Genomic DNA, 18232 nt, shown 5'->3' with positions numbered 1-18232 from the left:
TAGATACATAAATAAATGAATAACATGTATTTGCATTAAGTTGTAAATAGAATTACATAGTATGGTGTTCTGTAATTAATACGGAGGAAAACAGGGCAGTGCTCCCTCTATGGTGGAAACTCAAAAGTGATTACAGCTCTAATGAAAGGTGTAACTGGAAAACAATTAAATTTTTATTTTATGTATTTAAGATTTATTTTTGCCAGGTAGTGATGGTGAAAACCTTTAATCCTTACACTTGGGAGGCAGAGGCAGGTAGATCTCAGTGAGTTCCAGGCCAGGTTGGTCTACAAAGCGAGTTACAGGACAGCCAGGAGTGTTGCACAGAGAAACTCTAACTTACAACCCACCCCCAAAAAACATTTTTATTTTTATTTTATGTACATTGGTGTTTTGCCTGCATTTATGTCTGTGTTAGGGTGTCAGGTCCCCTGGAACTGGAGTTACAGAGAGTTGTGAGCTGCCATGTGGGTGCTGGGAATTGAACCTGGGTTCTCTGGAAAAGCAGCCAGTGCTCTTAACTGCTGAGCCATCTCTCTAGTTCCAAAAATTATTTTAAAACTTTAGCTAACAATTATTGGGTGTTGCATCATAAGTAGTAATGACTTTTAGACAGTATCCCAAAAATCAGCCCTAAGGGGGCTCCCAGTTTGAGCTGGTTCATTAAGTAGCTGAGAGACTGGAGGCTGCAGAGATGACTCACTCTTGCAGAGAACTCATGTTTGGGTCTGGGCACCCCCACAGTGGTTCACAACCATCTGTAACTCAGTTCCAGAGGATCAGATGCCTTCTGCCTTCTTCTGACCTCCATGGGCACCAGGCACTCATGTAGTACACAGACATAATATGCAAGTGAAACAAACACTCATACGCATAACATAAATCCTTAAAAAGTGCTTTAAGATTCCATGATACCAAGCATCCTCAGGTGTACCATAGGACATGGTAGGGTTTCATGTGCTGTGGTGGTAGGGATCGAACATAGACTTGCACAAACGTGTTTCCACTGAGATATTTCTTCAGCCATAAATATATATATTTTACTTTTTACTCTGAGACCTGGTCTTGATAAGTCACCCAGTCTGGCCTTGAATCTGTGACCTTTCTGCCTCTGCCTTCTGAGTAGCTGGGATTACAGTGCCCACCAGGGCCACCAACCGTACTTTTCAATTAGATAACTTCCTGAGTCAGCTTTAGCACTTTATTTAATATTTGGGGCTTCAGCAAAATAGGGATGATAAGATCTGATTTGAAATATTGCGATAAGGATTTAGAACAATATATAAACCATCTGGCTCATAACCTTTCATTAATTAATAATAGCTGTTTATTTTGTGGTTGACTGAAGGAAACACAGCCTACTTAGAATTCTTTTGGGGAAAGTAATGATGATGTGATGATGTATCCTTCAGAATATATATATATATATATATATATATATATATTACAAACAATAGCCTGTGGTTAGGAACAAAACTTTTTATGAAATTTTGTGAAGCTAATTTAAAATCTTTAGTTGAATTGATGGCACATGCCTGTAATCCCACCAGCTGGGAGGTGAAAGCAAGATTGCCATAAAATCAAGGTCATCCTCTGCTATGTGAGAATGGGCCTCAAAAGAGAAAATTTATTGTGCCTAAGCACACTCTTGATTGAGAAACAGTATTTTAGACCATAAAATGAGGGAGAAAATTGTTTTGTATGAGACAGTTTTGTGAATGTTAGCTTTTGTCTGTCTAAATTGTATAATTTAAACAAGGAGGTTGTGGAATGGTGTGGTTGGTTTATTTGTTTGTTTGTTTGTGTTTGTTTTTGTTTTTCGAGACACAGTTTCTCTGTAGCTTTTAGAGCCTGTCCTTAAACTCAATTTGTAAACCAGGCTGACCTTGAACTCACAGAGATCTACCTACCTCAGCCTCCCAAGTGCTGGGATTAAATGTGTGCACCACCATTCCCCAGCCTGAGATTGGATTTCTCTGTGTAAACTTGGCTGACCTGCAATGATCCCCCAGTCTCTGCCTCCCCAGTGCTGTAATTAAAGGGAAATGTATTTTAAGAGAGTTCACTCCAATGGAATCTTGGGTGTCTTTACTAGAAAACGATGACTAAAAACTGGACATTGAAGTTTTTTGTTTTGGCAATAGGAAAATGGAACCTGATGGAGGTACAGAATAACAGCTGTAGCATTAGATTACAGTGGGTGGTTGTTGATATTTAGCTACCTGTTGGTTGTTTTCTTAGAGTAACTGCCACTGGTTTGGATATTCATATTTCTTCTAGTTCTGGTAATGAAAGTATGTCAGGAACTCATCTTTCTGTGTGTTGTGGAGGTTGGTATACATTCATTCCACCTCTAAATTGAAGGGTTCAGCTATAACTTAAAAGTTGTAGTTCTACTGAAAATTACCGTGTAATCTGGCAGTAGAAATTCTTCCATCACTTTTCTTTTGTGGGGAGGTACTAAAGCTGCCACAGCCTACACATTCACTAGAACTACACATCCAGCTGTTGGATGAAGTCTCTCTGATGACCACTGTGCTAGGCACCAATTTCCGAGTATAGCAGAATATTGTTAGGCATCGTTACATTGACTTTTTTTTCTCCAGTCATGTTTGGTTTTATCCTAGGTCTCTGGGCCATCCAGCTTCTGGGTCCTGGCCCTCCAGCCAGTGTCAGGCATGGACTCATTCTCATGATATGAGGCTTAGGCTGGACCAGTCATTGGTTGGCCACTCCCACCAATTCTGTGCCACATTTACCCCAGCACATTCTCTAGGCAGGACAGAAGTTTATATGGCTGGATTGGTGTCTAAATCCCTCCACTGGTAGTTTTGCCTGGTTATGGGAGATGGCCAGTTCAGGCTGTGTATCTCCTATTGCTGGGAGTCTTAGCTGGAGTCATCCTTGTAGATTTCTGGGAGTTTCCCTTGCATGAGGTTTCTACCTGACCCTGAAATGCTCCCCCTTTCCAGTCAGACCTTTCAGTACTCTCCCCCATACCCACCCTCTCCTGACCCCTCATGTTCCCATCCCCACCCACCCACAGTCCACCCTCAAAATCTCTTCTATTTCCCCTTACCAGGGAGATCTGAATGTCCCCTTGAGCCCTTCCTGTTACCTAGCCTCTCTGGACCTGTGTATTGTAGCATGTATATCCTTTATTTTACAGCTAATATCCACTTATAAGTGAGTATGTATTGTGTTTGTCATTCTGGGTCTGGGTTACCTCACTTAGGATGACTTTTTTCTAGTTCTATTCATTTTCCTTATTTCATGATGCCATTGTTTTTAACAGCTGAGCAATACTCCACTGTATAAATTACCACATTTTCTTTACCCATTCTTCAGTTGAGGGACATCTAGGTTGTTTCCTAGAATAAAGCTGCTATGAACATGGATGAACAATCATCTTTTTGGTATGATTGAGCATTCTTTGGGTATATGTCCAGGAGTGGTGTAGCTGGGTCTTGAGGTAGATGGATTCCCAATTTTATATTCATAGTAAATGATGGCCTATGACAAAGGTAACTGGAAGCGAATAAAAGCCATTTCTGAATACCATCTGGGAAAGGATATTGTAAGCAGAGGCAGAGTTTTCTTTTGTCTTAACTACTGGTCCCAAGTAAACACACAAAAGCTTATATTAATTACAAAATGCTCAACCGATAGCTCAAGCTCATTACTAACTAGCTCTTACAACTAAAATTGACCCATTTCTATTAGTCTATGTTTTCTTCATGGCTTGTGACTTTACCTGTCCTCCAGCATCTTGCTTCTCCAGCAGCTGTATCTCTCTCTGACTCCACCCTTCTTCCTCTCTATATTTTCAGTTTGGCTTTCCCACCTAGCCTTATTCTGTCTTACTATAGGCCAAATCAGCTTTATTATCAATCAATAAGAGTAATATATCCGGGCAGTGGTGGCACATGCCTTTAATCCCAGCACTCGGGAGGCAGAGGCAGGCGGATCTCTGTGAGTTCTAGACCAGCCTAGTCTTCAAAGAGAGTTCCAAAACAGTCTCAAACCTACAGAGAAACCCTGTCTCTAAAAACCAAAAAAAAAAAAGAGAGTAATATATATTCATAGCATACAGAAGGATTACCCCACAGCAGGATATGGTTTAAGAAAAGGTCAAGAAATTGTCACTGGATAAACCACTGAATCAAAGAAGTTGTTAAAGGAAGTTAGTACCCATTATAATTTTTCTTAGAGAAGTCATACAAAACTGTGCCGCTGCTTCATTCCAGTGAGGCAGGTATAAGGTCATAGTCCACCAAAGTCTCTGAAACATTATGCAGTGGTGTCCACATCTAACCATTCAACAAAGTGGGTTGAGTGATTAAAAAATGATATCTTGGGAAAGAATCACAGTGCAAAATATGTAATAAAGGACAGCTTTCTGTCCTACCTCCAAAGCAATGGCCAAGATAATGGTCAAATTTCCAAAATAGAGGGCTCAAGTCACAAAATTTTCATATTGTGAAGCACCTTAGAGGCTTCCTTCATATTTTCAGCTTAATATTCAGCTAACAGTTTATACTGAAACTATGTTATATTTAAAAAATAGTCTTGGGAAAACATAAAAATAGAAAAAAAGAAGAGTATTGTCTAGTTTCAGGGTTGAAGATATAGCTCAGTGGCAGAGATCTTGTTTAGTGTTCAAGAGACCCCAGGTTTACTCCCTAATGCAGGGGGAAAGAAACCACCCAACGTCAAGAAGATATAAAGGAGGCCATCACTTGTCCTATATGCTCAAGTCACCAGTGTTACACATGACCAGAGATATTTAAACACACTAGCAAGACTTTTCTACAAAGTCAGCAAAAATCAGATCAAAACAAACAAACAAAAAAACCCTCCAACTCTTCTTTTACTTTGTCCTCAACTCTCAAGAAGCTTGCATTTTGATTTCTTTCACTGCAGTTCTAGAGTGAGACCAGAGTCTCACTACTGACCTACAGGGAAACAGGAAAGTGAGCTGATCTTTTATCATTCCTGCTTGAAGGCTTTCTAGTCAGACTGAGTAAGAAGATCTGGAAGCAGGTCAAAAATCTGACCACAAATGTAGGTGAAAGTTTCTGTCCCTTAGGCCTCTCCCAAGTAACCACACAGAGGCTTAATATTAATTATAAATGTTCAGCTAGTAGCTCAGACTTGTTAGTATCTAACTCTTACATTTATGTTAACCCATATTTCTTATCTATGTTTTGTCGTGTGGCTTGGTACCTTTTCTCAGCACGGCATCCCCATCTTGCTTCTTTCTGTGTCTGCTGGTGACTCTTAAGACTCCACCCTTCTTCCTTCCAGAATTCTCAGTTTGGCTCTCCTGCCTAACTTTATCCTGTTCATCGATGGGCCCAGTCAGCTTCTTTATTAAACCAATCACAGTGGCATATATTCACACAGTGTAAATGACTATTCCACACAGAAACGTTCCCCTCTCTGCAGATCTCTTGAAGGAGCACATAGATGCAAGCTCCGCCTCTTTTTTGGCTGGAGACTGTAATTCAGAGATAGTCAGGAAAGGGCCTTGTCTGGGACGGAGCCATGGTGATTCTAACTGTGCAAGAGATTGGGGATAGAACTTAGATGCAACTAAGGGAAGTATTAGTTCTTTCCCACTGGTTTTTGTCACCAAAGATTCTCTTTGCTGATGTTATGGAATATCACTTTAACCATGTAAAAATGTGTTACATTTGTTATGTTGAGGTATATTACTTTAATTATGCAAAGATGTATTACATTTGTTTATGATTCATTTGTTTAACCATGTAAAGACGTGTTGCTTTGCCTGCCTAAGGCACCTAATTGGTCTGATTAAAAGCTGAACAGCCAATAGCCAGGCAGTAGAAGAATAGGCGGGACTGGCAGGCAGACAGAGTGAGTAGGAGGAGAAGAGAAGAGAGAACAAAGGAGAAAGAGAGGGAGACGCCTGAAGCCAGCCAGGCAGCTGTCAGCCAGCCAGACATGGAAGAAGCAGTGGAAGCAGGGCATACAAATGAAAGAAAGGTAAAAAGCCCGGAGGCAATACATAGATGAAGAGAAACAAGTTAATTTAAGTTTTAAACAGCTAGCCAGAAACAAACCTAAACTAAGGCCGCTCGAGCATTCATAACTAATAATAAGTCTCTGTGTTATGATTTGAAGGCTGGATGTCCGAGAAAGCCTACTACAAGTAGATCTGCACTTCCACCCCTGTGTGGAGCTGGGCAAGGGTTCCATGATGGAACACCTTGTCGAGGTTCTAGGTCTCAGTGTCTAAAATATATATATATATATATATATATATATATATATATATATATATATGCACTTAGAAATTTGGGGTCCATACCCAAAAAAGTATACTTCACTCTGTGAAGAAAATTGAGACTTACTGTGAATTATATGATGGCTCAGGAGAAAATATGCCCCAACATAGAAACTAAAGTTTATTTTTTAAAAATCTATTAAATGACCAGGCATAGAGACCATACCTGCCTTTAATCCCTTTATTCAGAAGACAGAGGCAGGCAGATATCTGTGAGTTCAAGGCCAGTCTGGTTGGTATAGAAAGTTCTAGGCCAGTTCCTGGGGATGACAACTTCCTCTTTTAGCACCAAGGGTACCTGCAATACTCACACAAACAAATGCACATAATTAAAAAGAAAATAAGCCCACTCCACATAGAGGGATACTCTCTCAGTCTAGACACATGGGGAAGGTCTAGGCCCTGCTTCAAAGGCTATGACAGACTTTGAAGATCCCCCATGGAGGGCCTCACCCTCCCTGGGGAGCAGAAAGGGGATAGGATAGGGGGTCGGTGGGGGGCATGGGAGGAGGGGAGGGAGAGGGAACTGGGATTGACAAGTAAAACAAGTTTGTTTCTAATTTAAATTAAAAATAAAAATAAGAAACAAACAAAAACCCAAAGCAAAAAAATAAATAAATAAAAAGAAAATAAAAACAGACGATCTTGCTGATAAAGTTCTCCAACCATAAATTTAAGAATAAGCTTCATGGAAGTTGGTAGACCCAAACCTTAAAAATTGTCACTCCCTTGGTGAGGGTCATCTGACAAGTGTTCCAGATTGCTTTTCACACTGAGTTGTTTTTCAAACCGGATTATCAACATCGCTGCAAGCCTGGCAGCTTTATGCACTCCCATGCATACTCGTTCCATCGTTCTCTGATAGGAAGATCTTCTCTCCCTGCTACCCGTTTGAGGGTTGGGAACTGGAACAATTCCAATACTTTAAGTAAATTTGAGCCAGCACTTGCTTCTGGGTATAGTCCGTTCCTCGAAATGAGGTGGTATGAGCTTGGTATTTCATTGAACTAGTGCTTCAGAAAGTCTTAAGAAAAAGACTATAGACTGAACACTTGCAAATAAAATTCCATCAGATAAGTATTTTACTACCAGTCAGTTGTAAAGGTGTAAAGATGTAACCTAAACTATGATGGAAAGGGAGTTACCTTTAGAGAACTAAACTAGGTAAAGTATATAAAATGCAAGCTCTGGGTTTTTTGGTTTGGTTTTGGTTTGGTTTGGGGGGGAGTTTGAGGCAGGGTCTCTCTACATAGCTCTGGCTGTTCTGGAACTCACTCTGTAGGCCAATCTGGCCTCAAACTCGTGCCTCTGTTTCTTGAGCACTGGGTGTAAAGGCATAGGGTACCTTGCCCAGCAAAATGCAAACTCTGAAAAGTGTGAAAGGAGAATTACTGGTAATTCAAGTATGAAATAACGCTAGTAGTAGGGTTTTCGTATGTGCAACATGTATGTGCCTACTGCCCATAGATGCCCGAAGAGGGCATTAGATCCCCTGTGATTGGAGTTACAGATGGCTGTAAGCCACCATGTGGGTTCTGGGAACTAAACCTCAGTCCCCAAAAGAGCAGTCACTGCTCTTAACTACTAAGTCATTTCTCCAGCCCCCTCAACTTTTATTTTTAAATAATATATAATAACATAAGATGTGGACACAATACTGAGGGAATTGATATATTCACACTGTGAGATATTCAAATCAGGCCAAAAGTGCCTATCTCCTTAAATATCGTTTCTCTCCATAAAACTTCCAAAATCCTTCCTTCTATATTTTTGAAACATTGCATTATTGTTAGCTGTTGTTTCCCTACTATGGAATAGCACCACCAAACTTCTAGTTGCCGTCTAGCTAAAATTTAGTAGTCATTAATCAGCCTTTCTCTGCCTTACCACCACTCTTTCCAGGAAATACAACACTTCCACCCCTTTTTGAGACAGGATTTCACTGTGTATCCTGACTAGTCTGGAACTTGCTACATAGACCAGGCTGGCCTTGAACTCACTGAGATCCCCTTTCCTCTGTCTCTAAGAGTGCTGGAATTAAAAGTTTAAACCACCATGCCTGGCACAATTCCACTATTAACCCCTATGGTCAACTACTTTAGATCCAAATATGAGTGAGATGATATGGTACTTGTCTTTTTGTCTATAGCTTATTTCATTTAACATAGTTATTCCCAGTTCCATCCTTGTTGCCACAAATGACAAGATTTCATCCTTTTGTAGTTGAGTAGCATTCCATTGTGTATATGTGACATATTCTCTTTATCCATCAGGCGATGAATATTTATACTGTGTCCATGTCTTCACTAAGAAAAGCTTCAGGGTCTTATATATTTTTTTATTAAACTGTCTAACTATGTGGTTTTTTTGTTACCATAATTAGTATTGTGTCTTTTAAATTGATATTCTTTTTTCTTGTATTTAGTTTACAGAAAACTGCCAGTTTTGTTATTGTAGATGTTCAAGACAGAGTTTCACTGTGTAGCCCAGACTGCCCTTGAATTTGCTATATAGCCCAACCAAGCTGGCTTAGAACTCAGGATCATCTTGCCTCTTCTTCCCAAGTTCAGGAATTGCATGCATATACACCACCATGCTTGGATAATGCTGTAAACATTTTACATGATTTCAAAAACAGTTTGTGCAGGATACTATAGCCTCATGCTATATTATACAAGCCTGAACTATCTCTGCTTCGATTCCCTATAGTGTGCAGGTTACAAGGCACACACAGAAACAGTAAACATTGGTGTCTGCCCAAGTCTAGCAGTGGATAGTTTATTAATTAATTTATGTTATAAATATTTATTGATTCCCTAACACTAGCAAAACGCTGTCCTAAATGACAATGATGCAAGAAGGTGTACGACCTGATTCCTGCTTTAGTGAGTGCCGTTCTTTTTACATGGACTTTACAGGTGTGTTAAATGCCATCAATTAGAAATACAAAAGCAGCAATCTTATAATGCAGCCAGACCTATTTTCTCAAGGTCAGGGAAGGATTGGGGAATGACTTAGAGAGAGGTCTGAAGGATCAGTAGAATTTATTGAGGCAACAAGAAGAGTGAAAAGAGGTTGCTAGGCAGCAGGACTAGCATGTGTCAGGGCCCTAAAACAAGAAGAGGTGTGTGACTCATGCCATGAAAAAGTTAAGGATGCTGGAAATGGAACATGAGGTGAGACTGACAAAATGGACCAAGCCTAGTGAATCTTATTGAAGATTCTGGGTTTTGTTTTAAGTTCTTTTGTATTTAGTTGTTGTTAAATAGTTCTTAAATAAGACAGTTTGTCATTTGGCAAAATATGATTCAAAATGTAAAGATAACTCTGGTTCCTGTGTGGAGATGTGATCTATGAGGGTTGTAACTAGACACTGGGAGGCTACATAGGAAAATATGGCAATGTTACTAGTAAGAAATAGCACTGGAGGGCCGAGGAGATGATTCAGAGCTAAAAGCCCTAACCAAAAAAAAAATGTGATTTCCCAAGTTGAAACCCTGGAACTCACTTGGAAGACCATACTCAGTAGTGTGCATCTGTAACCCCAGAACTCCTACAGTGAGACTAGAGACAGAGAGAGGAGAACAGCCTGGAAGACTGAGGGTCCATTAACCTGGAGTGTGCAGTGAAATAGCAGAGACAAAGGTGACATCTGCCTCAACAAGATGGAGGGTGAGAACAGATTCCCCAAAGTTGTCCTCTGATCTCCACCCATGCAACATAACACATGCATGCCTACACACACACACATACACACACACACACACATACACACACACACACACACACACACACACCACATACGTACACATGCATGCACAAATGCACAACACACTCATGCCTACACACACACACACACACACACACACACACACACACACACACACACACACACCACATGACATGATGCTGGCTTATATGAAAAGGGAAGAGCAGTAGATATGAAAATAAAATGAATGAACTGGGCATGGTGGTGCGCACCTTTAATCCTAACACTAGGAAGGTAGAGGCAAGCAGATCTCTTGAGTTCAAGCCAACCTGGTCTACAGAGTGAGTTCCAGGACAGCCAGAGCTACACAGAGAAACTCTGCCTTAGAGGGGAAAAAGGTGGATTGGGAACATATTTAGAAAGTAGTGTTTAGAAAGTATATTAAATGAGACAATGTTGGAATAGTTATAAACTCCACAGGGGCAGGGATTATTTTATTACTATATTCTACAGTGTCTGGAAATATTGTTGGCTGACTAGTGGTAGATCCTCAGGTGGTAGTGTATGCCTTTATTCCCAGCACTTGGGAGGCGGAGGCAGGTGGTGATCTGTGAGTTTAAGGCCAGCCTGATCTACAGAGTGAATTCTAAAACAGCCAGAACTGTTACACAGAGAAACCCTGTCCCCCTACCAAAATAATTGACTCAATAAAGACAATGAGTGAAAGGGGACTGAGTGATTCTCAGATGTGCTAGTCACTGTTTTATTGCTGTCAGGAGACTTCATGTCCAAAATAACTTAGAAGAGAAAGCATTTAATTGGGGGCTGCTTACAGTTTCAGAGGGTTAGTCCATAACTGTCATGGCAGGGATCATGATGGCAGGCAAGCACCGTGCCAGAGAAGTGGCTGAGAACTTGCATACAGCCTGATATGCCAGAGGCAGCAGGCAGAAAAAGACTGGTCCTGGGGTCAGTTCTTAAAACCTCAAAGCCCACCCTGCAATGACACAACTCCTTCAACAAGGCCACACTTCCCAATTCTTTCCAAACAGTCCCACTAATGGTGGACCTAGCATTCAAACATATGAGCCTATGGGGCATCCTCATTCAAACTCTTCATCAGGTTTCCAGAGTAAGCAATTAGATGGATAAAGGTACCATATAGCTATATGTAGAAGACTGGAGAATGGATTTAAAAGCAATCAAGAGAGTATGTCCAGGTTGAATTCTGAGAAACAGCAAGTGTAGATATCAAGTGAGTTGTTGGACATTTGATCACCATTTCATTAATGAACACATGGTTTCTTCTACTGTGGGTATCTGTCCAGGTGGGTGGGCCCTCATAAGCTTGAGCAAGATGAGTTTTCTGATAGCCTTGCACCAGTATGTTTTGGGAGTCCCTGGATAACCTACCCCATATTTATTCTTCTTCTTGATCTATAAGACCATAGAAGTACCCTGTACCTCTCACCCAACTGTGTGTGATTTATAATGTCCATTTTCCACACTAGTCCTGGTGTTCAGGTATTTTCTGCTTTGATATTCTGCTTAGGCTGTAACTTAGTTGGCTGGTATAGTATTTGGTTAAATAAAAACAATAGATGTAAGGATCTTGCTATGACGTCCATGCTGGCCTTAAACTTGCCATCCTCCTGCCTTCACTTTCTAGGTTCTAAGATTATGGAGAGCATACCATGACCAGACCTTTGAGGGTTTTTTTGCTGTTTTTGTTCCCACATGTCAAATGTTAGTTCCATTAGTTCCATTAGTTTCCAGTTAAGTGCTGAACACAAATTCATAGTTCTGCATACTACTGAATACTGAACTACAGGTTTTCATGGAAATTTTGAATGTTTTTCTTTATCATCTGTTAAATTTTACAAATCGTAAAATCTAGGAGGAATGCATAGGCTAAAGGATGCTTATCATTCACACAAAAATCATTGAACTTTAATATTAAGCATGCATAGAGTACTCAGCATTGTAAAGTAGACATCAAATAATTTAGGCCAGGTATGGTGGCACATGCCTTTAATCCCAGTGCTTGGGAGGCAGAGGCAGGAGGATCTCTGAGTTTGAGGCCAGCCTGGTTTACATAGTGAGTTCCAGGACAGCCAGGGCTGCTATACAGAGAAACCCTGTCTCAAAAATTAATGATATGACTTTTCTTCCCCAGGAAGATAGAAATATTTTATATCTTGATAGACAAGAGAATAAGTGCGTTTTCTGAAACTCATTGAATCTGATTCTTGCATTTTGATTGTATGTAATTAACAGTTCAATTTTAAAACAAATTTATGAAAATAAGGCATAGTGTTTGTCTTTCTGTGTCTGGATTACCTCACTCAGAATGGTTTCTTCTAGTTCCATCTGTTTGCCTGCGAATTTCAAGATTCCAGATTCCATTTTTTTTTCTGCTGAGTAGTACTCCATTGTGTAAATGTACCACATTTTCTTTATCCATTCTTCAGTTGAGGGCATCTAGGTTGCTTTCAGGTTCTGGCTATTACAAATAATGCTGCTATGAACATAGTTCTTGTGGTATGAATGTGCATACTTTGGGTATATACCTAAAAGTGGAATTGCTGGATCGTGTTGTAGACTGATTTCCATTTTCCTGAGAAACCACCATACTGATTTCCAAAGTGGCTGTACAAGTTTGCACTCCCACCAGCAATGGATGAGTGTTCCCCTTTCTCCACATCCTCTCCAGCATAAGCTGTCATTGGGTTTTTTTTTATTTTAGCCATTCTGACAGGTGTAAGATGATAAACATGGTATGTACTTACTTATAAGTGGTTATTAGACATAGCGCAAAGGATAGCCGGCCTACAATCCATAACCCCAGAGAAGCTAGGAAACAAGGAGGACCCTAAGAAAGACACACATGGACTCTCAAGAAGGAGAAATGGACAAGATCTCCTGAGTTAGTTGGGATCACCAGAGGAGGGGGAGGGAGGAGAACGAGGAGGGGAGAAGGGGATGGGGGATCTGGAAGGTCAAGTTGGGAGAAGAAAGAAGGAGAGCAAGGAAGAGATACCTTAATAGAGGGAGCCAGTATGGGCTTAATGAGAAATCTGGCACTAGGGGGATCTCCAGGGAACCATGACCCCAACTAAGAATGACCCCAACTAAGAATCTAAGCAATAGTGGAGAGGCTACCTTAAATGCCATCATAGGGCCTTCATCCAGTAGCTGATGGAAGCAGAAGCAGAGATTCACAGCTAAGCACTGAGCTGAACTCCTGGAATCCAGTTGTAGAGAGGGAGGAGTGATGAGCAAAGGGGTCAAGACCATGCTGGGGAAACACACAGAAACAGCTACCTGAGCAATTAGGAGCTCACAGATCCCAGACTGACAGCTGGGGAACTAACATAAGACTGAACCAGGCCTCCTGGACGTGGATGTCAGTTGGGGGGCTTGAACAGTCTATGGGGCCTCTGGCAGTAGAACCAGTATCTATCAATAGTGCACGAATGGGATTTGGGATCCCATTCCCTATGGAGGGATAATCTTTCAGCCTAGATACATGGGAGGGGGCCTAGGTTCTGACCCAAATGATGTGATAGACTTTGATGATCCTCCATCGGAGGCCTCACCCTCCCTGAGGAGTGGATGGGGGCTGGGATGGAGGGGGTGGTAGGAGGAATGACAGGACAGGAAGGAGAGGGAACTAGGATTGGTATGTAAAATAACGTTGTTTTTAATTTAAATAAAATTAATAAAAAAGAAAAGAAAACATCATATTCTTCTTCTAAGCCTCAGAGTTCCCTCAAAGAGAGCATTACTTTTAATGTCTAGTTATGTATATTTAGAAACGTGTTCTGTGTGCAAGTGTATATGTGGTTTTTGTTTAAACAGAGACCATTTTATAGTATATACTGTATACTATCCTACAAGTTTATATATTTATTTACTAATGCTAGGAATAAAATCCAGGGCATGTACATAAGTTAATGCTTTTTCATTGAGTAGTATACCCTGTCCCTATCTTCAGTAATTAAATAAAATTTACGTGTGTGTGTGTGTGTGTGTGTGTGTGTGTGTGTGTGTGTGTGTGTGTGTGTGTGTGAATGTGTACACACATTCATAGTACATGTGTGGAGGTCAGAGGACATCTTTCAGGAGTCAGTTCTCTCCTCCCACTATGTGGGTTCTAGGGATCAAACTCAAGTTATCAGGCTGGGTGGCAAGCCCTTTTATCCACTGAGCCATTTTGCTGACCCATATAATTTCACTTGTTTATTTGTTTAGGAGACAGGGTCCCATGACCACATCTGGCCTCAAACCCTAAGCATAACTAAGGATGGCCTTCAGCTCCTCATCCAACTGCCTCTACCTCCCAAGCGCTGGGGTTATGGAAATGTATCCCCATGTCCAGCTAGTAATTTTTCTAATTTCATTATTTGACAGGAAACCTATCTATCAATCCTCACCATCACCACCACCACCATCACATAAGCCATATGTGCTTGTAATTTCAGCATTCAGAGAGTGGAGGCAGGATGATCAAAAAGTTAAGCCCATCCTTGACTACACAGAGATTTTCAAGGCCAGCCTGGTTTAAATGAAGCCCTGTCTCAAAAACAAAACAAAATAAATAAATAAAACAAAAACTAATGAAAAGGGGGAGCTGGAGAGATGGCTCAGAGGTTAAGAGCATTGACTGCTTTTCCATAGGTCCTGAGTTCAATTCCCAGCAACCACATGGTGGCTCACAACCATCCGTTATGAGACCTGGTGCCCTCTTCTAGTGTGCAGATATACATGGAAGCAGAATGTTGTATACATAATAAATAAATAAAATATTAAAAAAAGAAAAAGGGGGGACTGAATGGGTAAAGAGGAATCAGAGCAGAATAGTGAACCATGTCTATGGAGAACTTCCACTCTTCACTCATTGTCTCACTCCCACTTTTATTTCCTCCTGTCTGCAACAGACAAGAATTTCATTCATTTATTTAGTATCCTTCAGCATTCCCTTATGTGGAAGTCTGTATGTTATACCCACACACACAAGGCTTCAAACATGCTAAGCATGTCCTATACCCCTGAATTATACCTTAGATCCCCCACCCTCTCTCTCTCTTTAGAGACAGAGTATCTTTTAGCCCAGGCTGGCATGACTTTGAACTTATGATCCTTCTGCCTCCACCTCCCAGTTGATAAGATCACAAGCATGGGCCACCCATGCAGTTTATGTGGTGCTGGGATCACACCTAGAGGCTTTGTGTGTGGTAGGTGTGATGGTTAGTTTTAGTTGTCACGTTGACAAAATCTAGAATCTAGAGAATATTAATTAGGAATTACTGGATCAGGTTGGCCTGTGGGCATGTCTGTGGGAAATTATCTTATGTTAATTTAGGTAATAAGAACCCACCCTCCAGGATTGGTGACATTTCCTAGAGCAGTGGTTCTCAACCTTCCTAATGCCCTTTAATACAGTTCCTCACTTTGTGGTGACCCCTGACCATAAAATTATTTCTGTTTCTACTTCATAACTATAAGTTTGCTGCTGTTGTGAATAGTAATTTAAGTATCTGATATGTGACCCCTATGAAAGGGTCATTCAACTCCCCATTGGGTTGAAACCCACAGGTTGAGAACCACTGCCCCGGATAGAGGTCCCTGAGCTATGTTAAGAGTGGAGAAAGTGAGCTGATGCAAAGAATGAACGAATTGCTTCATCCCTCTCTACCTTGACTGTGGGTAAATGGTGACCAGTAACCTCAAACTCCTCCTGCTGTGAATTGTCTTCTATGACAGACTGGAACTTGAAACTGTGAGCTAGCATGACCTTTGCCCTCTAATTGCATTGTCAGGATGTTCTACCACAGCGACAGAAACAAAACTAAGAACCAGGCAAGCACTCTACCAACTGAGCTATATTCGAAGTCCATTGTTTTAGAAATATTTCTTGATTTGCAGTTGATTGACCTTGCATATAGAGAGCCTCAGAGATTCAGGCAGCCAGCTGTATACGAAGGGGGTGTATGTATAGACGTGTCTGTATGTATGTGTGCTTGCATATGCATATATACATGCACATGGATGTGTGTATATGTACTTTTTTTATTTTCCAAACTGGGTTTCTCTATGTAGCAGCCAGCTAGTCCTGGAACTCACTTTGTAGATGAAGTTGGCCTTGAACTCACAGAGATCCACCTTCCTCTGCCTCCTGAGTGCTGGGAATAAAGACGTGTGCCACCACCATGTACATCATTTTGTGAGTCTTTTGAGAGTATGTTGTAGATATTGTGCTTTGTTATTTCTAAGCATTTTGTTATGTATTTCTGAAGAACAAACTTATGCTTTTAAATCATTGCATTTCAATAAGTCAGAAAATGACATTGATACAATAATTACCTCATCTACAACCTACATTGAAATCATTGAAATTTTACCATTATTATTTGTTTTCTTTTCTTTTTTTTTTTTTTTTTTTGGTTTTCAACACAGAGTTTCTCTGTGGCTTTGGAGGCTATCCTGGAACTAGCTCTCATAGACCAGGCTGGCCTCAAACTCACAGAGATCCGCCTGCCTCTGCCTCCCGAGTGCTGGGACTAAAGACATGTGTCACCACTGCCTGGCTGTTTTTACTTTTTAAGATTTATTTTATTTTATGTGTTTTGCCTGCATATATGTAATGCATCATGTGCTTGATGCTGGAGGAGGTCTGACAAAGGTGTTGTATCCCCTGGAACTGAAATCACAGTTGTGATTGGTCATATGGGTGCTAAGAATTGAATTAGGTTCCCTGCAAGAGCAACAAATGCTCTTACCTGCTGAGCCATCTCTGCAGCCCTACATTTATTTACTTTTAGTATGGTATGTTTGTATATGTGGAGGGAGTGTGTTCCTTAGTCACTTTCCACCTGATTTTTTAAGAGTCACTGGACCTGGAGCTCATCATTTTTGACAAGACTAGGAGCCAGCAAGCCTTCAGGATTGCCTATCTCTGCCCACAAAGGGTAGGGTTATTTCTTCTTTATAAACCTCATAGATGATGGGAGCCCAGATGTACAGAAAATAGTTTACCTGAGGTGGAATGGATGGCTCAACAGATAAAAGCACTTGAAACACAAGCCTCATAAACTAAATTTGAGCTTCAGCACCCACATTAAAAGCCAGGTGGGGACCACAGCTGTAAACCCAGCAGTCTATGATGAGATGGGAGACACTCACAGGAAAACAAGCTGGAAGCTCCCAGGCCAACAAGCCTGGGGTACACTGTGCAATGGTAGAAACAATGTGGAAGGGCAAGTTCTCTCTTAACCTCAAACACACACATTCAACACACACACACACACACACACACACACACAGAGAGAGAGAGAGAGAGAGAGAGAGAGAGAGAGAGAGAGAGAAATTTAATTAAAACTGCAAAAAGTATATTTAAAAGAAAGTACTGTATCTACCAAGCCATTTCCCCAGCCCTTTGCCGTGATTTTTATGCTGTTATTTTTTTTGTTTGAGCCCAGGATTATATGTTACATTTAGTCATTGTGTGTCTTTAGTCCACTTTAATCTGAAATAGTTCCTAAGCTTTCCTTTGGTATACGAAACCAAGATTCTAAAGCCTATACACCATTTGTTTTACAGGATGCCTTTGTGTTTGTCAAGTGTTTCCTTGTGGTTATATTTAAACTAGGCATTAGGAGAAGTTTATTAGTTATCCATTGACCTGTCACAAAGTATGTAAACCAAGCATCTTAAAACATTTACTGTTTCATTAGCTTTGTGGGCCAGGGACCAAGGTTTGCCTCTGCCTCAATTAACAAGGAAGCAATCAAGACATCACTTTGGGCAATTTCCTCACATAGTTACCAACAAACTTTAGTTCCCTGCAGGTTGTTGGAATGAGGCCCCCAACTTCCTTGTTGCCCCAAGGTAGCTGGAGTTCTGCCTTGGTTTTTTGTTATGTGGACAGTGTGTGAAGCAGCTCCATTGTGACAGCTAGCTTCCATCAGAACAGATAAAGGAAGGACCAGAGGAGGAAAATGTGACAGGTGCCATATCTTTATGTAAACCCCAATTTGAAAGGGACATGTGTTACTTTAAATATATTCAGGTCATTAAAACAAAGTCACTTAGTCCAGCCCACACTCAGGAGAGCTGATTTTTGCTCCTTTTACAGTCATTTTCTGTATTTTAGCATTATATTGTAAGAAGGAACTTTTGTTTATTCGTGTGTGGTTGTGTGTTTGTTCAGT

General features: G+C 40.8%; 1 protein-coding gene across 3 annotated transcripts in view; it reads left to right on the top strand.

The window, feature by feature from the left end:
• LOC100753238 (protocadherin gamma-C5) overlaps nucleotides 1-18232 on the top strand; it is a 161767-nt gene that overhangs the window by 82279 nt on the left and 61256 nt on the right. The window lies entirely within an intron of this gene.

The sequence above is a fragment of the Cricetulus griseus genome, chromosome 2 (genome assembly GCF_003668045.3).
Source record: "Cricetulus griseus strain 17A/GY chromosome 2, alternate assembly CriGri-PICRH-1.0, whole genome shotgun sequence".
In the NCBI taxonomy this organism is placed as follows: Eukaryota; Metazoa; Chordata; class Mammalia; order Rodentia; family Cricetidae; genus Cricetulus; species Cricetulus griseus.
This window is presented reverse-complemented; position numbering and strand designations above follow the sequence as displayed.